Source organism: Asterias amurensis, chromosome 19, assembly GCF_032118995.1.
Source record: "Asterias amurensis chromosome 19, ASM3211899v1".
Classification (NCBI taxonomy): Eukaryota; Metazoa; Echinodermata; class Asteroidea; order Forcipulatida; family Asteriidae; genus Asterias; species Asterias amurensis.
The window spans coordinates 11425322-11438019 of NC_092666.1; the positions used below are offsets into that span (position 1 = coordinate 11425322).

General features: G+C 41.6%; 7 non-coding genes and 1 pseudogene across 7 annotated transcripts; all 8 read left to right on the top strand.

The window, feature by feature from the left end:
• The first annotated feature begins 640 nt into the window (after nucleotides 1-640).
• Nucleotides 641-759, top strand: LOC139951899 (5S ribosomal RNA). Its single transcript, XR_011787860.1, has one exon. It is a non-coding gene; the product is annotated as a 5S ribosomal RNA (ribosomal RNA).
• Nucleotides 760-2311: 1552 nt separating this feature from the next.
• LOC139951903 (5S ribosomal RNA) lies at nucleotides 2312-2430 on the top strand. The gene has a single exon (XR_011787864.1). It is a non-coding gene; the product is annotated as a 5S ribosomal RNA (ribosomal RNA).
• A 1404-nt stretch (nucleotides 2431-3834) lies between these two features.
• Nucleotides 3835-3953, top strand: LOC139951904 (5S ribosomal RNA). The gene has a single exon (XR_011787865.1). It is a non-coding gene; the product is annotated as a 5S ribosomal RNA (ribosomal RNA).
• A 1189-nt stretch (nucleotides 3954-5142) lies between these two features.
• On the top strand, nucleotides 5143-5258 carry LOC139951895 (5S ribosomal RNA; annotated as a pseudogene).
• An 866-nt stretch (nucleotides 5259-6124) lies between these two features.
• LOC139951885 (5S ribosomal RNA) lies at nucleotides 6125-6243 on the top strand. The gene has a single exon (XR_011787848.1). It is a non-coding gene; the product is annotated as a 5S ribosomal RNA (ribosomal RNA).
• A 1152-nt stretch (nucleotides 6244-7395) lies between these two features.
• LOC139951887 (5S ribosomal RNA) lies at nucleotides 7396-7514 on the top strand. The gene has a single exon (XR_011787849.1). It is a non-coding gene; the product is annotated as a 5S ribosomal RNA (ribosomal RNA).
• A 2443-nt stretch (nucleotides 7515-9957) lies between these two features.
• Nucleotides 9958-10076, top strand: LOC139951888 (5S ribosomal RNA). Its single transcript, XR_011787850.1, has one exon. It is a non-coding gene; the product is annotated as a 5S ribosomal RNA (ribosomal RNA).
• Nucleotides 10077-12567: 2491 nt separating this feature from the next.
• LOC139951894 (5S ribosomal RNA) lies at nucleotides 12568-12686 on the top strand. The gene has a single exon (XR_011787856.1). It is a non-coding gene; the product is annotated as a 5S ribosomal RNA (ribosomal RNA).
• The last annotated feature ends 12 nt before the right edge of the window (nucleotides 12687-12698 follow it).

Consider the following 12698-nt stretch of genomic DNA (forward strand, 5'->3'; position numbering starts at 1 on the left):
CGCCGAATCACTGGCCTTGGGGGAAGTGGGCTCCAGGGTGACTGTTTATAAAACAATTACTGTAATGATAACAGCTGATAAGAGTCGCAGTGATACCAGTGATGAGTGATTATGTCGTAGATTTTGGTGAACACTATGTGATGACGTGCCGCATGGTCACTGTCTCCTGGTCACTTGCTCTCGATCCCCGGGTCACTTGCTCAAGTGGTCACTTTGGTCAGGATGGTAACTGAGTTGGTTAGAGTGTTCGTTTAATCGGACAATATGCCTCTCTGCATGGTAGCTTGATTTACCTCTCTTTTTTTTCCTTCTTTTTTGAAGTGGTAAAATTAATTTCCATCAATTCGAATGACTGCATTGAACATGGTGTATTGAATCATTGAATCGTCACGCTTGAGTGTTTTATGACCCAGTTCCTTCTAGCTCTATGGAGTGACCCAGTTCCTTCTAGCTCTATGGAGTGACACATTTACCTCTGGTATACCTGTTGAAGAGCTTTTTAAGAATTAGAGCTACCTCGAAGCGCTACACACGTTTTGGAATGTAGTTAAGCCGACAGCTGAATTGTGCAATCCCGAAATATGCTAATGATATGGCACACGAGGGTTTCAATAAATATGTACAAAGGCCTCTTATGATCGCCTACGACCATACTACGTTGAATACACCGGTTCTCGTCCGATCACCGAAGTTAAGCAACGTCGGGCCCGGTCAGTACTTGGATGGGAGACCGCCTGGGAATACCGGGTGTCGTAGGCTTTTTATTTTGTTATTAATAACAAAAATGCTCAATTAGTATAACAAAATAATTGTGTCCAAGTCATAAGATAGTAATATTGGTGTATACAATGTTGTCTTGTTTTTCAATGTAAACCTTTTCAAATGGGCTAGTAAAGCGGTTCAACCGAATGCTCAAACTTTAGTGAGTGAAATTTATTATAATGTCAACAAAGCTTTGCTATGATTATTCTCGAATACTTGGTCACTTGCTCACAATGGTCACAAGTAGTAAATGGGTCAACGATGGCGTCAGTGAGTTGGTCACTTGGTTATTACATTGTTGTGAAGTCAGTTCCTCCACAGTGGGCTTTGGGCCCTGACAGTTTCTTGAAGGATGCCACTGTGCAGACACTTCCACTATTCGAAAACAAGTGGCCAGCGCTAGTTTGGTTTATTATGCATGGTTTATGCGACTGGGTGTTCCGCTCATCATGAGTGATTGACCTATCGAACCAGATCAAACTTACTGACGGTGCAATAGTGGGAGTGAAAACATACACGCACGTTACCGAATGTAGTATGCCGCCCTTGTGCAATAGACTATGCAAGTCTCGCGCAGATTTGAACTTCCGGGACCATTGTGGTCCCAACCTTATGGAGGTTTACGTTGGGGGGATTCTGTTTCGTCCATTACTTAAATTTAATATAGTTTATGACCATAAAAATGACATATGTTGTTAAAAATGTAATACTAATTAACAACATATATAAAAGTAAAAATAAAGTCAACATAATAACGAAGAAATACCGATATTTAAACTTGACCTCAGGTCAGGTTACTTGTAAAAAATTAAGAATTTGTGCCCATCTCCGAAAACGAAACTTACGCAGACGCTTGTTTTGGCCGCGCGGGGTGGAAAGTCTTTTCATTGGTCGCTTAGGCGTCGGCTTCCTCTTTAAAATGTGTCACGCGTTTATCTAACGCCCTTGCGACCATCGTGCGTCCGCGTATAAACCAGCTTTCAGTAGTTTCACATTCGGGCGTAGATTTACAAAAGGGGTTCAAAACATTTAAGATCAAACAAACATCCTTGTCCCAGAGTTTTACTTTTGTCTATATATAGACTTTAACCGACTTTGTGTATTAGTTTAAAAAGCTAAAACTAATTTAAACAAGCTCTAATGGGTATTTTTGTTGTTCAGATTCGGCATTAAGAAAAAATTAAAGCAAAGATTTGATTCATAAACAAAATAAGTTCTTCAGTTGTCGTGTTTTCTCGCTCCGGTGCGCGCGAGACTTGCCCAGTCTATACCGAAATATCCCCGTGTCAAAGTGGTACAGCCCGTAAATGACCTATACATCGCGCGCGCGCTCTCCCGTTGCACTCACACTCCCGGATCCCAGTTTTGTGTGTTTTTTTCCCTCCGCGCGAGCTAGGTTCCGCTATGATGCATCGAGTTTATTATTGCGGGGCGTCAGGAACGTTATTGAATGTAGTATGCCGCATAGTTGAATTGCGCAATCCCGAAATATGCTAATGATATGGCACACGAGGTTGTCGATAAATATGTACAAAGGCCTCTTTTGATCGCCTACGACCATACTACGTTGAATACACCGGTTCTCGTCCGATCACCGAAGTTAAGCAACGTCGGGCCCGGTCAGTACTTGGATGGGAGACCGCCTGGGAATACCGGGTGTCGTAGGCTTTTTATTTTTATATTGATAACAAAAATGCTTTTTTAGCAAAAATCAATTTAAGCAAAAGTCGTTTGACGCTAAAATTTGCGTTATTACTGTTATTCTCGTTTTTGTATAGTATTGCTCATAGTTTTTTTTTTAAATCGTCTAACGCTAAAATTTGTGTCACTCGGCCTACGTTTTAAATGTTTTCAAGTGGAGGTGCAATAGACTGCTTAAACATGGCTTAAAAGCCCTTCAGCATTATCTTCTGTTATTTGACACCAGTAAGTTAGGCTTGTGTGCCAGGATTATCACTGGCCCTGGGAAAGTGGGTTCCAGGGTGAATGTTTACAAAACAATTTAACTAATGATAACAGCTGATAAAAGTCAAAGTGAAACTGACACCGGCGAGTACAAATCGGAGATTTTGGTTGTGGTAGCTACTGGGAATTCCCGTACAATGATGCACGTTGTCACTCGGTCACTAACTTGCTCGCACGTGTCAACGATTGTCACTGAGTTTACTTGGTTATTTGATACATGTTTGTGAAGCCTCCAGTCTCCCCAACCGTTTCTTGATGATGTGCAGGCGCACCAATACCGTGCGTTGATACCAGCAAGTTGAGACCAGAGGTCAGAGTCCGCACTGGCCTTGGGGGAAGTGGGCTTCAGGGTGAATGTTTATAAATTAATTACTGTAACAGCTGATAAGAGTCACAGCGATACCAGTGATGAGTGATATGTAGGAGATTTTGGTGAACATTATGTGATGACGTGCCGCATGGTCACTGTCTCCTGGTCACTTGCTCTCGATCTCCGCACTTGGCCAAGTGGTCACTTGTTCAAAGATGGTGACTGGGTCAGGGTCATAGTTTTACTTGGTTACCTGCATGCAGCTTGAATCCTACCTCCATGATTTAACTATCTTTTGTTTTTCTTGTTTAAGTGGCCGGCTTGTTAGATCGACCGTGATGCGACTCGTGTTTAGCTTTTAAAAATTAAGAATAAATGGTTGACCTCTTAGCGTTAGTCCGTGCATATGTGCGATATATGTTCCGCTTTCTTTTTTTCCATCAAGTTTCGAGTTTAGTGTCATTATGCACATGTCGAATGTGGACTCTGAAATTATTATGCTATCACGGGGCTCGTGTCGCAGGAACATTTTATACATCCATGGTTTATGCATTATGTGACTTTTTGTTCAGCTTAATGAGTGATTGACATCTTAGTGTTGTGTGAGTCGGAGAGAAGGATTGTTAATTATCAAACTTACTGACAGTGCAACTATAGAACAAAAACATTGCGCTACAAAGTGCTACGCACTTTATTGAATGTAGTATGCCGCATAATTGAATTGCGCAATCCCGAAATATGCTAATGATATGGCACACGAGGTTGTCAATAAATGTGTACAGAGGCCTCGTTTGATTGCCTACGACCATACTACGTTGAATACACCGGTTCTCGTCCGATCACCGAAGTTAAGCAACGTCGGGCCCGGTCAGTACTTGGATGGGAGACCGCCTGGGAATACCGGGTGTCGTAGGCTTTTTTATTTATTTATTAATAACGGAAATGCTTTTTTAGCATTACCAAATTATTGTGTCCAAGTCGTAAGATAGTAAAATTGGTGTTATTACTGTTGTTCTTGTTTTCAATGTAAACCTTTTCAAATGGGCTAGTAAAGCGGTTCAACAGAATGCTCATGTCAATGAAGTGTTGCTATACTTATTCTCGAATACTTGGCCACTTAGTCACAATGGTCACAAGTAGTAAATGGGTCAACGATGACGTCAGTGAGTTGGTCACTTGGTTATTGCATTGTTGTGAAATAAGTGCCTCCTGAAGTCAGCTGATAACTCACGTGTCACAGCAGGCAGGTCACTGAGTTTACTTGGTTATTTTGATACATGTTTGTGAAGTCCTCTCCCCAACCGTTTCTTGATGATGTGCAGGCACCAATACCGTACGTTGATACCAGCAAGTAAAGCCCTGTGGTCAGAGTCCGCACTGGCCTTGGGGGAAGTGGGCTCCAGGGTGAATGTTTATAAAACAATTACTGTAATGATAACAGCTGATAAGAGTCGCGCAGTGATACCAGTGATGAGTGATATGTCGGAGGTTTGGGTGAATATTGATGACTTGCCGCATGGTCACTGTCTCCTGGTCACTTGCTCTCGATCTCCGGGTCACTTGCACAAGTGGTCACTTGGTCAAAGATTGTAACTGAGTTTGTTTAGAGTTTTCGTTATCGGACAGTATGCCTCTGCATAATAGCTTGATGGTCTACCTCTCTTTTTTTCAGAGAATAAAAGGTTAACCTCTTAGCGTTTGTCCGTGCATTTGAATGTGCGAACTATGTTTCACTTCCTTTTTTCCCATCAAGTTTTGAGTTTAGTATCGTTATGCACATGTCGAATGTGGACTCTGAAATTATTATGCTATCACGGGGCTCGTGTCGCAGGAACATTTTATACATCCATGGTTTATGCATTATGCGACTTTTTGTTCAGCTTAATGAGTGATTGACATCTTAGTGTTGTGTGAGTCGGAGAGAAGGATTGTTAATTATCAATCTTACTGACTGTGCAACTATATAACAAAAACATTGCGCTACAAAGTGCTACGCACTTTATTGAATGTAGTATGCCGCGTAGTTGAATTGCGCAATCCCGAAATATGCTAATGATATGGCACACGAGATTGTCAATAAATATGTACAAAGGCCTCATTTGATCGCCTACGACCATACTACGTTGAATACACCGGTTCTCGTCCGATCACCGAAGAGTAACGTCGGGCCCGGTCAGTACTTGGATGGGAGACCGCCTGGGAATACCGGGTGTCGTAGGCTTTTTATTTTGTTGTTATTAATAATGGAAATGCTTTTTTAGCATTACCAAATTATTGTGTCCAAGTCGTAAGATAGTAAAATTGGTGTTATTACTGTTGTTCTTGTTTTTCAATGTAAACCTTTTCAAATGGGCTAGTAAAGCGGTTCAACAGAATGCTCAAACTAAAGTGAGTGAAAATTATAATGTCAAGGAAGCTTTGCTATAATTATTCTCGAATACTTGGTCACTTGGTTATTACATTGTTGTGAAGTCAGTTCCTCCACAGTGGGCTTCGGGCCCTGACAGTTTCTTCAACGATGCCACTGTGCAGACACTTCCACTATTCGAAAACAAGTGGCCAGCGCTAGTTTGGTTTATATGCATGGTTTATGCGACTGGGTGTTCAGCTCATCTGAGTGATTGACCTCTAGTGTGGTGTGGGTGAGAGAGACGGATTTATCAAACCAGATCAAACTTACTGACTGTGATGGGTGAACATTATTATGCTACGAAGTGTCACGCACGTTGTCGAATGTAGTATGCCGCCCTTGTGCAATACCGAAATATCCCTGTGTCAAAGTGGTACAGCCCGTAAATGACCTATACATCGCGCGCGCTCTCCCGTTGCACTCACACTCCCAGCGTTTTTGTGTGTTTTTTTTCCTCCGCGCGAACTATGTTCCGCTATGATTTGTTTCCATCGAGCATCGAGTTTATTATTTTGAGCACATGTCGAATGTGGACTCTGAAAATATTATGCTATCGCGGGGCGTCAGGAACGTTGTTGAATGCGGTATGCCGCCCAGTTGAATTGCGCAATCCCGAAATATGCTAATGCAGGGCAAACGAAGTTATCAATAAATATGTACAAAGGCCTCAATTGATCGCCTACGACCATACTACGTTGAATACACCGGTTCTCGTCCGATCACCGAAGTTAAGCAACGTCGGGCCCGGTCAGTACTTGGATGGGAGACCGCCTGGGAATACCGGGTGTCGTAGGCTTTTTGTTATGTTTTTACATAAACAAAAATGTCACTGTTTTTGATAATGGAAATGCTATTATTGCACATTATCTAATAATCATGGGACACTAAAATTTGCGTTATTTCTGTTATTCTCGTTTAAATGTATATTTCTTTTCAAGTGGGTGTCGTATGCTCTTTATTTGTTATTAATAACGAAAATGCTTTTTTAGCATTACTAAATAATTATCTTCAAATCATAAGATAGAAAAATTAGTGTTACTTACTGTTGTTCTTGTTTTTTAATGTAGACCTTTCATATGGGCAAGTAAAGAGGTTCAATGCAACACAATAACTTGAGTGAAAACTGTAATGTGGCTGAAGCTTTTGCCACGATACTTGAATACTTGCAACTTGATCAGTTGATGGTAACTTACTCAACTGCTCATCTTGCTCACGTGGTCGCTTCTTGGAAAGATTGGTCATGATAAGCAACTTTGAATCAAAAACATCTACCAAATAATTATATCCAGGGTCGGTTTCACTAAAAGTTAGGAGTAACTAGCATTATGAGATAAAACACGTGTCCTAACTCGAGACAAGACTAGTGATCTTAACTCTTTGTGAAACCCAACCCTGAGAAATCCAGTAAAGAAACAGTTATCTGACATCAGAAAGTTAGGCGTGGGCCAGGATCACTGCCCTTTGGGAATTGGTTCCAGTGTAAATGTTTATAAAACGGTGTTGTGGTATAACATGCCCTTCTCCTAATAATGATAACAACTGATAAGAGTCACAGTGAAACCACTGACTGTCCGGCGAGTAGAAATCGGAGAATTTGATTAATGGGAACTTGGTCACTTAATCACTTGCTCATGTGGTCAAGTGGTCAACGATCACCGAGTTGGTTACTTGGTAACTGATTAGTACGGTTGTGGTAACGTGCCCTACTCCAAAGGGGGAAGGGCACGTGTATTGAATGTAGTATAATCATGGAGGAAGGAATGCAGCCCAGTTGAGTTGCGCAATCCCAAATTATGCTAATGAAAATTTATGACACACGATGTACAAAGGTCTCAATGATCGCGTACGACCATACTACGACCGCCAGTTAAATTGCGCAATCCCGAAATATGCTAATGATATGGCACTCGAAGTTGTCAATAAATATGTACAACGCCCTCATGTGGTCGCCTACGACCATACTACGTTGAATACACCGGTTCTCGTCCGATCACCGAAGTTAAGCAACGTCGGGCCCGGTCAGTACTTGGATGGGAGACCGCCTGGGAATACCGGGTGTCGTAGGCTTTTTGTTTTGTTATTAACAACAAAAATGCTCTTTTAGCTTTGCAATAATATTGTGTCAAAATCGTAAGATGGTAAAATTAGTGTAAAGAGGAAAGAAGATGATAGAGGATAAAAGAGGATAGAGGATAGAAGAGGATAGAGGTGTCATTCTTGAATACTTGGGCACTATGGTCACCATTGCATGGTCTATGGTCACTTGCTGAAGTGCTCAGATGGTCACTTTGACATTTTGGTCATTTTTGTCATTTTGATATTTGGTCACTTGGTCTTTCTATTAAGGAAGTCCTTTCTCCATAGTCTCTCGGTCACCTGGTCAGTGCACCGAGTCAACAATAATGGGCTATCCTACCTAACTTACGTCTTGAAATTCTAAAGATAAGCGTTTTATGATTCGTCGTCTAGCCAGCTTCACTCCATTGCAGGAGGAAAGCCTCTTCACCAATTCTCCATCTCACTTTATTCTGTGCTGTCTGTTGCCAAGCATTTCACCTCTTCATCTTCTGTTTTGTCGCCCTCTTTTTCTTGTCCAGTTTCTTGGAGTCCAGTTGGTTGTTTTGTAATATCCCGCACTCTTGATTTATTTCTTAGGTCCTCAGTCGTCACCCTGTCCTTCTCTTTTACTCCCATCATAATCCTTTCCATAGCCTTCTCTGCCACCCTAAGTTTCTTCTCTTAGTCGTTTGGTGGTCGTCCATGTCTCAGCACCGTACGATAGGACAGGTATGATGCACTGATCGAATACCTGCCTTTTCAGGGATACAGGAAGGGTGTGGTCTCTAAAGATGTAGCTCAGTGTGCCAAAGTTCACCCATCCTAACTGGGTTCTTCTCTTTATTTCCTCTCCTGTTTCGTTGTTGAAGGTGATCTTCTTGTCAATGCAGTGTCTACCAATCTCCAAATCTTTACACTGAACCGCTATTTTGAAGTTTTGAGAATTGTTACTCGCCATGACCTTTGTTTTCTTCATGTTCATGTTAAGGCCGCCTTATTACTTTCTTCTGCAAGCTCCTGAATCATTCCCTGGAGTTTCTCATTGGTGTGACTGAAGATGAGAATGTCATCAGCGAATGTAAGATGGGTAATTGTTCTCCATCTTCTCACGATCCCTTTGATTACTTATACTTAAGGGTCTCTTGGCCACTAATTTGTAATTTTGCCATTTTGGTCACTTTTTGACAAGTTGTCAATTGGTCTCTCTATAAAGGAATCCTTTCTCCATAGTCTGTCGGTCACATCCTCAGTGCACTACTACTCTGATCGGTTACCTGCATTATGTTTTGGAATGTTTAGATAATCGTTTATTGAAACGTATACTTAATGGTCTCTTGGTCATTTGGTCACACCATATAGAAAGAACATTAATTTCTTTCCTCCATGGTCACACTTGGTCATTTTGGTCACATCGTTTCTTGTTATCTGGATCACTTGCTCACACTAAGTCATTGGTGGGTCTCTTGGTACTTGCTTGCGTGGTTTTGTATTTGGATCACTTGAGATCTGGGTTATATCTTTCTCTCATCAGTTGTCCATGAGACTTGCCTTGTGGTTAGCGCATAGAGTAGTAAGGATGGTTAGTGCAACTTGGCTACTTGATGACAGCATGGTTGTGAAGTCCTCAACTCTACCGAAGGGAAGAATCCTCCCAGTTTTCTTGCTGAAGGATGCCACTATAACGGCGAAGACAGCAATCTCTCGGTATTAGCCTATTAGGATTGGCCACTCTTTGGGAAAAATGTGGTCAGCTAGTTTGGTTGTTATGTATGCGACTGGTGTTCAGCTTAAAATGTGCAGAGGGGACCTTATTTGAATCAAGTTTAATGACTGTTGCGGAAGTAATACAAAAGGTGCTCGGTGCCCTTATAAAGCTTTAGTGGAAACTATCAAACATGAGTATGTCAGTGAAGCTTTTGCTTGGTTACCACGTGTAGATTTCACAACAGGCATAGTTGAAACACGAGAGGGCGCACTCTAATTAACCCGGGCATCGGTTGTTAGACGAGTTCCTCAACGTGAACGAGTCTGGGCAAAGTGTACATGAAGTGTAATTAAAGTCACCTGGAAATAGATTTTGTTTTTCTTCAAACAGTAGAGTATATGTTCTGAACAATAAAATAATTTTTTTGAGTAATTGTTTTTAACGATTTATATGTACAAACAAAAAAGTTGTGTGGGGTGACTCCGCCTACCCCTTTTGTGACGTCAATCGAGGCAGACTTTGCCTCGATCGAACATCGAACACACGTACGTGCAAGTACATTCAAGTCCTAGTCGTGAACTTGTACATTTCGAAAAAGGTTTTTTCTTGCATTTTCCCGGCAATGTCGACCAGGTGTATTGCTGGGTGCTGGGTGCCGCCCAGTTCAATTGCGCAATCCTGAAATAATAAGCTAATGATATGGCACACGAGGTTATCAATTAATGTGTACAAAGGCCAAAAATGATCGCCTACGACCATACTACGTTGAATACACCGGTTCTCGTCCGATCACCGAAGTTAAGCAACGTCGGGCCCGGTCAGTACTTGGATGGGAGACCGCCTGGGAATACCGGGTGTCGTAGGCTTTTTATTTTGTTATTATAAATAACGGAAATGCTCTTTTAGCATTGCAAAATTATTGTGTCAACATCGTAAGATGGTTAAATTAGTGTAATTACTGTTGTTCTTCTTTTCTAATGTAGACCTTTTCTGATAAGCAAGTAAAAAGGATAGAAGAGGATAGGGGATAGAAGAGGATAGAGTCTAGAATGCTTAAACTTGAGTAAAAATTAAAACTTCACTGACGCTTTTCCTGTTATTCTTGAATACTTGGGCACTTTGGTCACCATTGCATGGTCTATGGTCACTTGCTGAAGTGCTCACGTGGTCACTTTGACATTTCGGTCATTTTGATATTAATTTGGTCACTTGGTCTTTCTATTAAAGAAAGGAAGTCCTTTCTCCATAGTCTCTCGGTCACTTGGTCAGTGCACTGAAATTCTAAAGATAAGCATGTATTGATTCGTCGTCTAGCCAGCTTCACTCCATTGCAGGAGGAAAGCCTCTTCACCAATTCTCCATCTCACTTTATCCTGTGCTGTCTGTTGCCAAGCATTTCACTTCTTCATCTTCTGTTTTGTCGCCCTCTTTTTCTTGTCGGGTTTCTTGGAGTCCAGTTGGTTGTTTTGTAATATCCCGCACTCTTGATTTATTTCCTAGGTCCTCAGTCGTCACCATGTCCTTCTTTGTTTACTCTTATCATAATCCTTTCCATGGCCCTCTCTGTTACCCTAAGTTTCTTCTCTAGTCGTTTGGTGGTCGTACATGTCTCAGCACCGTACGATAGGACAGGTATGATGCACTGATCGAATACCTGCCTTTTCAGGGATACAGGAAGGGTGTGGTCTCTAAAGATGTAGCTCAGTGTGCCAAACTTCACCCATCCTAACTGGGTTCTTCTCTTTATTTCCTCTTCTGTTTCGTTGTTGAAGGTGATCTTCTTGTCCATGCAGTGTCTACCAATCTCCAAATCTTTACATTGAACCGCTATTTTGAAGTTTTGAGAATTGTTACTCGCCATGACCTTTGTTTTCTTCATGTTCATGTTAAGGCCGCCTTAATACTTGCTTCTGAAAGCTCCTGAATCATTCCCTGGAGTTCCTCAGGGGTGTGACTGAAGATGAGAATGTCATCAGCGAATCTGAGATGGGTAATTGTTCTCCATCTTCTCACGATCCCTTTGATTACTTATACTTAATGGTCTCTTGGCCACTAATTTGTAATTTTGCCATTTTGGTCACTTTTTGACAAGTTGTCAATTGGTCTCTCTATAAAGGAATCCTTTCTCCATAGTCTGTCGGTCACATCCTCAGTGCACTACTACTCTGATCGGTTACCTGCATTATGTTTTGGAATGTTTAGATAATCATTTATTGAAACGTATACTTAATGGTCTCTTGGTCACTTGGTCACACCATAGAGAAAGAACATTAATTTCTTTCCTCCATGGTCACACTTGGTCATTTTGGTCACATCGTTTCATGTTATCTGGATCACTTGCTCACACTAAGTCACTGGTGGGTCTCTTGGTACTTGCTTGCGTGGTTTTGTATTTGGATCACTTGAGATCTGGGTTATATCTTTCTCTCATCAGTTGTCCATGAGACTTGCCTTGTGGTTAGCGCATAGAGTAGTAAGGATGGTTAGTGCAACTTGGCTACTTGATGACAGCATGGTTGTGAAGTCCTCAACTCTACTGAAGGGAAGAATCCTCCCAGTTTTCTTGCTGAAGGATGCCACTATAACGGCGAAGACAGCAATCTCTCGGTATTAGCCTATTAGGATTGGCCACTCTTTGGGAAAAATGTGGTCAGCTAGTTTGGTTGTTATGTATGCGACTGGTGTTCAGCTTAAAATGTGCAGAGGGGACCTTATTTGAATCAAGTTTAATGACTGGTGCGGAAGTAATACAAAAGGTGCTCGGTGCCCTTATAAAGCTTGAGTGGAAACTATCAAACATGAGTATGTCTGTGAAGTTTTTGCTTGGTTACCACGTGTAGATTTCACAACAGGCATAGTTGAAACACGAGATGGCGCACTCTAATTAACCCGGGCATCGGTTGTTAGACGAGTTCCTCAACGTGAACGAGTCTGGGCAAAGTGTACATGAAGTGTAATTAAAGTCACCTGGAAATAGATTTTGTTTTTTTTTCAAACAGTAGAGTATATGTTTCTGAACAATAAAATAATTTTTTTGAGTAATTGTTTTTAACGATTTATATGTACAAACAAAAAAGTTGTGTGGGGTGACTCCGCCTACCCCTTTTGTGACGTCAATCGAGGCAGACTTTGCCTCGATCGAACATCTAACACACGTACGTGCAAGTACATTCAAGTCCTAGTCGTGAACTTGTACATTTCGAAAAAGGTTTTTTCTTGCATTTTCCCGGCAATGTCGACCAGGTGTATTGCTGGGTGCTGGGTGCCGCCCAGTTCAATTGCGCAATCCTGAAATAATAAGCTAATGATATGGCACACGAGGTTATCAATTAATGTGTACAAAGACCAAAAATGATCGTCTACGACCATACTACGTTGAATACACCGGTTCTCGTCCGATCACCGAAGTTAAGCAACGTCGGGCCCGGTCAGTACTTGGATGCGAGACCGCCTGGGAATACCGGGTGTCGTAGGCTTTTTATTTTGTT